The sequence below is a fragment of the Colius striatus genome, chromosome 7 (assembly GCF_028858725.1).
Source record: "Colius striatus isolate bColStr4 chromosome 7, bColStr4.1.hap1, whole genome shotgun sequence".
NCBI classification, from domain to species: domain Eukaryota; kingdom Metazoa; phylum Chordata; class Aves; order Coliiformes; family Coliidae; genus Colius; species Colius striatus.
The window spans coordinates 41,703,007-41,709,006 of record NC_084765.1 but is presented as its reverse complement, the minus strand read 5'-3'; positions in this window follow the sequence as shown (position 1 = coordinate 41,709,006).

Genomic DNA, 6,000 nt, shown 5'->3' with positions numbered 1-6,000 from the left:
AACACAAATTTATGCTTTGGGACCCTTAAAATCAATAGGAGAGTGCTGTTGGGCAGAGCAGAAGCAAACAGAAGAGCTTAAAACACAGGGTGAGCAAGCTTGGGAGCTTACCACCCTTTTTTAGGAGGCTTGGGCATTGGTGCTGTGCTGTCTGTCTGTGTTCAGTTGTTTCAGACTCTCCCAGCAGTAGTGAGCAAGGTGTGCAGTTGAAACCCAAAAAGGTTCTTGTCTGCTGTTACTTGCTCGTTGTTTAAGATGCTGTTGGCCCTTGGAGGGAGTTGGGCAGGTTCAAAGCAACGTGTTTCCCAGTGTTTGCTTCTGGGACCAGTGTGTAATTGCTCTGGCATGTGAGTGATTCCCATTGGTTTCTGCATTAATTGCTTGCAAATACTCCCCATTTGTGTCACAATATTCTGTTTTCTAGCAGCCTTTCAAGTAAGAGATTGGTGCTCAACTGGGAAGCTCAGACAAGAAACGAAGAAAGATTCTTTAAAGAGGTGTATAGAGTGGGAAGCAGCTCTTCTAAGTCAGGAAATGATGAGGAGAAGAAGAGAATGCTTCTGGTAGGTCTCCAAACCGTTGGGTTGGGATTTTCTTTTCCAGAGTTGAGTGTAGGTTGTTATTTCCCTTTCTTTGCATGGTATCAAGCATTACCAGCCTAGAAATTCATAACTAACAAAAGGAGGGCATCATGGGGTGGATTAGAAGTGCTGTGGGCAGTAGGTGGAGAGAGGTTCTTCTCCCCCTCTACCCTCATGAGACCACATCTGGAATATAGTGTCCAGGTCTGGGCCCCTCAGTTCCAGGAGGACAGGGAGCTGCTGAAGAGTTCAGTGCAGGGCCACACAAGATAATGGAGTGGAGCATTTCCTTTGAGATGAAAGGCTGAGAGAGCTGGGACCCTTTAGCTTGGAGAAGAGGGGGCTGAGGGGTGACCTCATTCATGTTTACAGATGCATAAAGGGTGAGTGTGAGGAGGCTGGAGCCAGGCTGTGCTCAGGGATGGCCAATGACAGGACAAGGGGCAGCGGGCACAAGCTGCAACAGAAGAGGTTCCAAAGAAACACAAGGAGAAACTTGTTCCCTGTTGAGGTGAGGGAGCACTGGCAGGGGCTGCCCAGATGGGCTGTGGAGGCTCCTTCTCTGGAGACATTCCATCCCAGCTGGATGAGTCCCTGTGTGCCCTGCTCTAGGTGGTGCTGCTCTGGCAGGGGGGTGGCGCTGGATGAGCTCTCCAGGCCCCTTCCAGCCCTTGAGACTCTGTGACTATGAAGTTATTTATTGCATTTTTTGCTGGCCTACAGAACAGACTGATCAATAGATAAACCCATAAACCTCCCAGAACTTGTACCCCAATCTTTAAACTAGTTCAGACAGCTTTCTGCAAGGCTTTTACAGTACACCATCCCTTGTCACCATCCCCTGCCCTGCCTCATACACCCCTCACCGCACCCAGTTTCTGTTGGGAAAGTAATGTGTTTTTATTTCCTACCAAAGCTGCTTGTTGCAGTTGTCACACTTTTAGGGTGGGGGTTTAGATGTATTTTGGAAGGTGTTTGTTGGTTTTTTTTGTTGTGTTTTACTTTTAACCAGGAGACCCACGTATGACATCTCCTAAAAGGTGCTTAAAAGTATTCACCAAGTTTATTCTTTGCTGTTCTTTACATAAGCAGGTAATTCCTCATGTAAACTGGCAGATTTCTTTGTGTCTCTTTTCTGAAGCACTAATCATTATGTGATGAAGGTAAGATGACCTGGTTATAAATAAGTGCTCTTTTATGGCTTTGAGACTTAATTTTCCAGTGTAGGATTTCACAAATGCAAATAATTGGGCTTATAATACATATGACTTCTTTTGTAACTGAGTATTCAGCTACTCCTGCTGCTGTTGGCTCTTCCTTTTACAAGCTCTGCCCTCCATGGTTTGAGTTCAGAACCTTTATTAAACCTCATTTGTTTGGATGTTGTCAGCCAAAAATATTCTGGATTAGTTTAATTGCTAGATAAACCTTCAGGATCATTGAGGGGGGGGAAAGTGTGGCTGTAACAGAAAAGAGAGAAAGCCCTGAATAGAAGAGGGAGCCTAACTTTGTAGTCAAATGAGCAGGCCATGCAACTTTTCCCAAGTAGTTTACAGAGGGTGAAAGTACAACTTGTTAGATGTGTGACAAGAGGGGGAGTGGGAAATGGCCTCTTGTCAATCTGGGAGGGATTCCACACAGAAACAGGAACATTAACTTGAGAGATTCTTGCAAAGCCCCTGATAAACTTTCTTTTCCAAAGCTGCTGAAGTCAGCTGTGTGAGTTGGGATAAGACACAAAATCAGAGGCAGGAGAGAAACACAGCAATTCTTCGTGCCAAAAGAGGGTTTCATACCAGAATTGACAGCTAAAAAATACATGCTGATGTGTTTTGTAGCTAAGGTGGAAAATAGAGAGCGTGCTGAAGTCAAAATGAAACTGTGCAAAACAGAGCAGAGGTGTTGCAGGGCTGATGTGGCTCTTCCTGGAGATCACAGACATTTGTAGGATTCTGAATTAAAACAGAACATCTGGAGATCCTCGTGAAATCTCTGTGTGTCAGGAGAAATAGAAAGGTGGTTTGGGGTTTCTTTATAGCAGTTTGTGTGAATAACTTCAAGGAAGAAGAACATGTCACCAGGTTTTACAAGGCCCACACCCAGCAGCGTGAATGCCATCGATGGTACCACAGCCTTACAGCTCCCCTAGGACTTGGAAGGAAACTTTGGAGGGTATTGGAACAGTTCTACTCTTCTCATGGGCAAAAAGGAAATGTACTTGTAGTTTTTATAGCTCACAGAATGATTAGGTTTGGAAAGACTTCAGAATAAGAGTGCTTTTCTTCCTTGCCCTCAAAAATAAGCCCTGTCTGTAGGAAGAGCGTGCTGTATGCCACTTGCTGCTGTGGATGTGGGAGCTTTGAAGTCTGACAGTTGTAAGTAGTGAAGATGAAAGTGAGGACAGTTCTTGGGCAGGGGATTTCAAGAGGAATGTGGTTCATTTGATACTGGTGTAATTACCAGTGCAGCTGCTGTAGTAACCTCTGCCAGTACAGAAAGAATCTGACAGGGCCAGTGCTCTGCTGGTCGTGGGTAAGTGATAAAGGTGGGAGCAGCAGCAGCCTGATACCTTGCTCCACTTGCTGACTTCAGAACAGCATACATGGATGGAGCTACTTGTGCTGGGTTCCAAACTGCCACCTGAGCTTCACAGGATCTCTTTAAGTGTTTTGGGCTGGGCTGAAGCTTTGGAGTTGGTGGCAGTAAGGTTTTGTGTTGTGTTTTCTGTAAATAACAGTGAAAGGGCAGGGATTCAGGGACTGGATGACTCTGAGTAACACCTGTTTGACTCAGGCAAGGGAAAAAGCCCAATCCTTAAACATAAATGCCTTCTGTTTTTGCACAGAATCACATTTCATTTCAGGAGTACATTCATTTGTTTCAGTGGTGTAATAACACCTTCCTGCTTCTCTCTGAGATGATCCTTTCTGTTTGCCATTCCTTAGGTCAGAGTCTTCATTTATTAACTTGTCTCCAGGTACATTGAATGGAACATCTCAGAGTTGATCCAAAATGGATTTGAAGTGGGGAGCCCTTGAACTAGTTGGGAGGACGAGGGGTGAGGAATGTTCTGCTGGGCCCAGGCTTCCCTTTGATATAGATCTAGTTCAAATGAGGAAAAAAATCTCTTCCTGGGAAGTGAGGGGCTTCTGAAACACTAATCCCCAAACATTTTCTCTCACTGATATGTCATCAAAACTCACTTTTGCAGCACTCAGTAAGTGTCATTCCCACTTACACTTGTTAAAGTGAATTGCCAAAGGTCATGCACCAGTGTATTGTCAAAGATGGGCCTGGACTTGAGGAACTGTGGTTTTTATAGGCAGAGCAGTGTGTTTAACTAGCCCAGCCCCAGCATCTGTGTGAGCAGATCATAAAATCTCATCTGTGCAGCAGAAATCATTATTCTGCCCCATTTAAGAGAATGCTTTGCTTCCTTCCTAGCTGTTGTGACCATCAGCAACACACACACATTCCCCTCTTCCTAGTGGCAGTCAGTCTTCCTTACCCTCTTCCAGGAACTGCCAGGTTTGCTCTCCTCAACCTCTGATCTACCTCTTGCTCATTTTGGCCATTTCCACCTCATGTTTCTTGAGAGCTTGCCTCTTACAGCTTCTTTGGCTTCCTGGAGGAATGGCTTTTGTGGCTTAGTTCAGGAAAGGGCTCAAGAGGGAATCAGAAGTTCAGTGTACAGAGTTATCACCAGAGAGTTGCCTCACAGTAGCATTCTGTGAGCATCCCTGATTGTTGCTCGTGTGGTACAATTCTGACAGGCTTAAATTCAGGCAAAACTCAGCCCTTCAGTGGTCCTGCTAAAGAACTGAACCCTACTATAGGTCAAGCAGAGACTCCCTGTGCTCTTCCCACGTGCCTCCTGATTGCAGACAGTAATAGTTCTGTAGCTCTCAGCCTGGCATCCGTGTGCACTGTGGCTCAGCCTTAATAAAGTGACCTTTTTTTGTGGCACTTGTGTTTTCTTCATCACAGATGACTATCAGTTTATGGAACAAGGGTCCCATTGCAGTTCTGAAAATGCCATTAAAAATTCAGATAATCTGTGGAGTTTACTTGTGCCTGAAAGCTGTGGTTATGGGGGGGTTTAACAGTGGAACCCCCAAGGCTGACAACTGGAGTTGAATGACTTTTCTGTGCTGCCTTCAGACCTCTTTCCAGTGTGGAAACCAGGGTGAAAACTGATTCTGTTCTTAAAAAAATGAATCAATCTCCTTTTAAAGCCAATGAAACTAAAATAGTTGTAGCTCTGAAATGAAATCTACAGTTTCAGTGGGTGTAAAAGGAGATCAAGTGATCCCAGAGTGTTGTTCTTCAACAACTGGGTCTTCATAGTCTCCAAAGTAGGTTAACAGCTAGAGTTTAATTATCCTGTACTTTAGTTACAAACTAGGAGGAAGGCTTGGATCCATTTTATAGATGGGTGAATTGAGGTAAGTGTTCTGTACATTGTGTGGCACACCTAGATAGATCAGAACTTCTAAATCCTTCTAGTCCTTCACCACTGCTTGGGCATGCAGGCTAGTCTGCAGGTGCCTGGTGTCTCTGCTGCCACCTTTGTGCCCACTTATGAAAATAAATGCAGCTACTTTTAAAACACAGGGAGAAGAAAAGGAACAGTTCCTTTAACAAAGGGAAGACTTATGCTGGAGTACATGGATATTTCCTCTATTCAGAGACAGAATGAAGGGGGAAGGAAGCAAACTCCTCAGTGGAGAAGCTGTCAAAAGGATGTTAATTTTCAAGGTGCAGTAGATGGGGCTTTTAGCAAGTTACCAAGCAGGGTTCTTGCAGACTGGGGGTGATCTGCTGAAATAGGTAAAATGAATTGGTGTGGAGTAAGAGGCTGAGCATGTGCTGGATGTGGTGGCCTGGCTTGGAGAGTGAATGGAATTGTTGCCATTGGCTTCAAGAGCACTTTGGGTTTGGCTCTTAAGGCCTTTGCAGTTCCACTTCTGCAGCAAGAATAAAGAGCCATCAGGCAGTTAGTACAGAAGCTGCTGGTAGGCATCAGCCATGAGATCTAGCTTGGTATTTAATGGCAATTTAATTAAATAAAGGGTTTTTCTGCAAATAGCTGAGAGTCCTAATCCTCCTGTGGCCCCATTGTGTTGTTGTCCCTCCTGAGTGGGTGTGGAGTTACTGGGCAGCAAAAGCAGGAGTTCACTTCGTCAGTGTGCTCCGTGCTCTACAGCTGTAACTCAGGTACAGTCCATGTCTGCTGACACAGGGGTGAAGGAGCACCTGGATCAGTAATGTTCAGCTTTACTTAGTGGTTTGCAGAGTGAGGGTCCTTACCTCCTTCATCCTGCAAGGAGAACCCTAAGGTGTAGAAGCAGAGAGGTTGGAAGAGACCTTTAGAGCTCATCCAGTCCAACCCCCCTGCAGAAGCAGGGTCACCTAGATC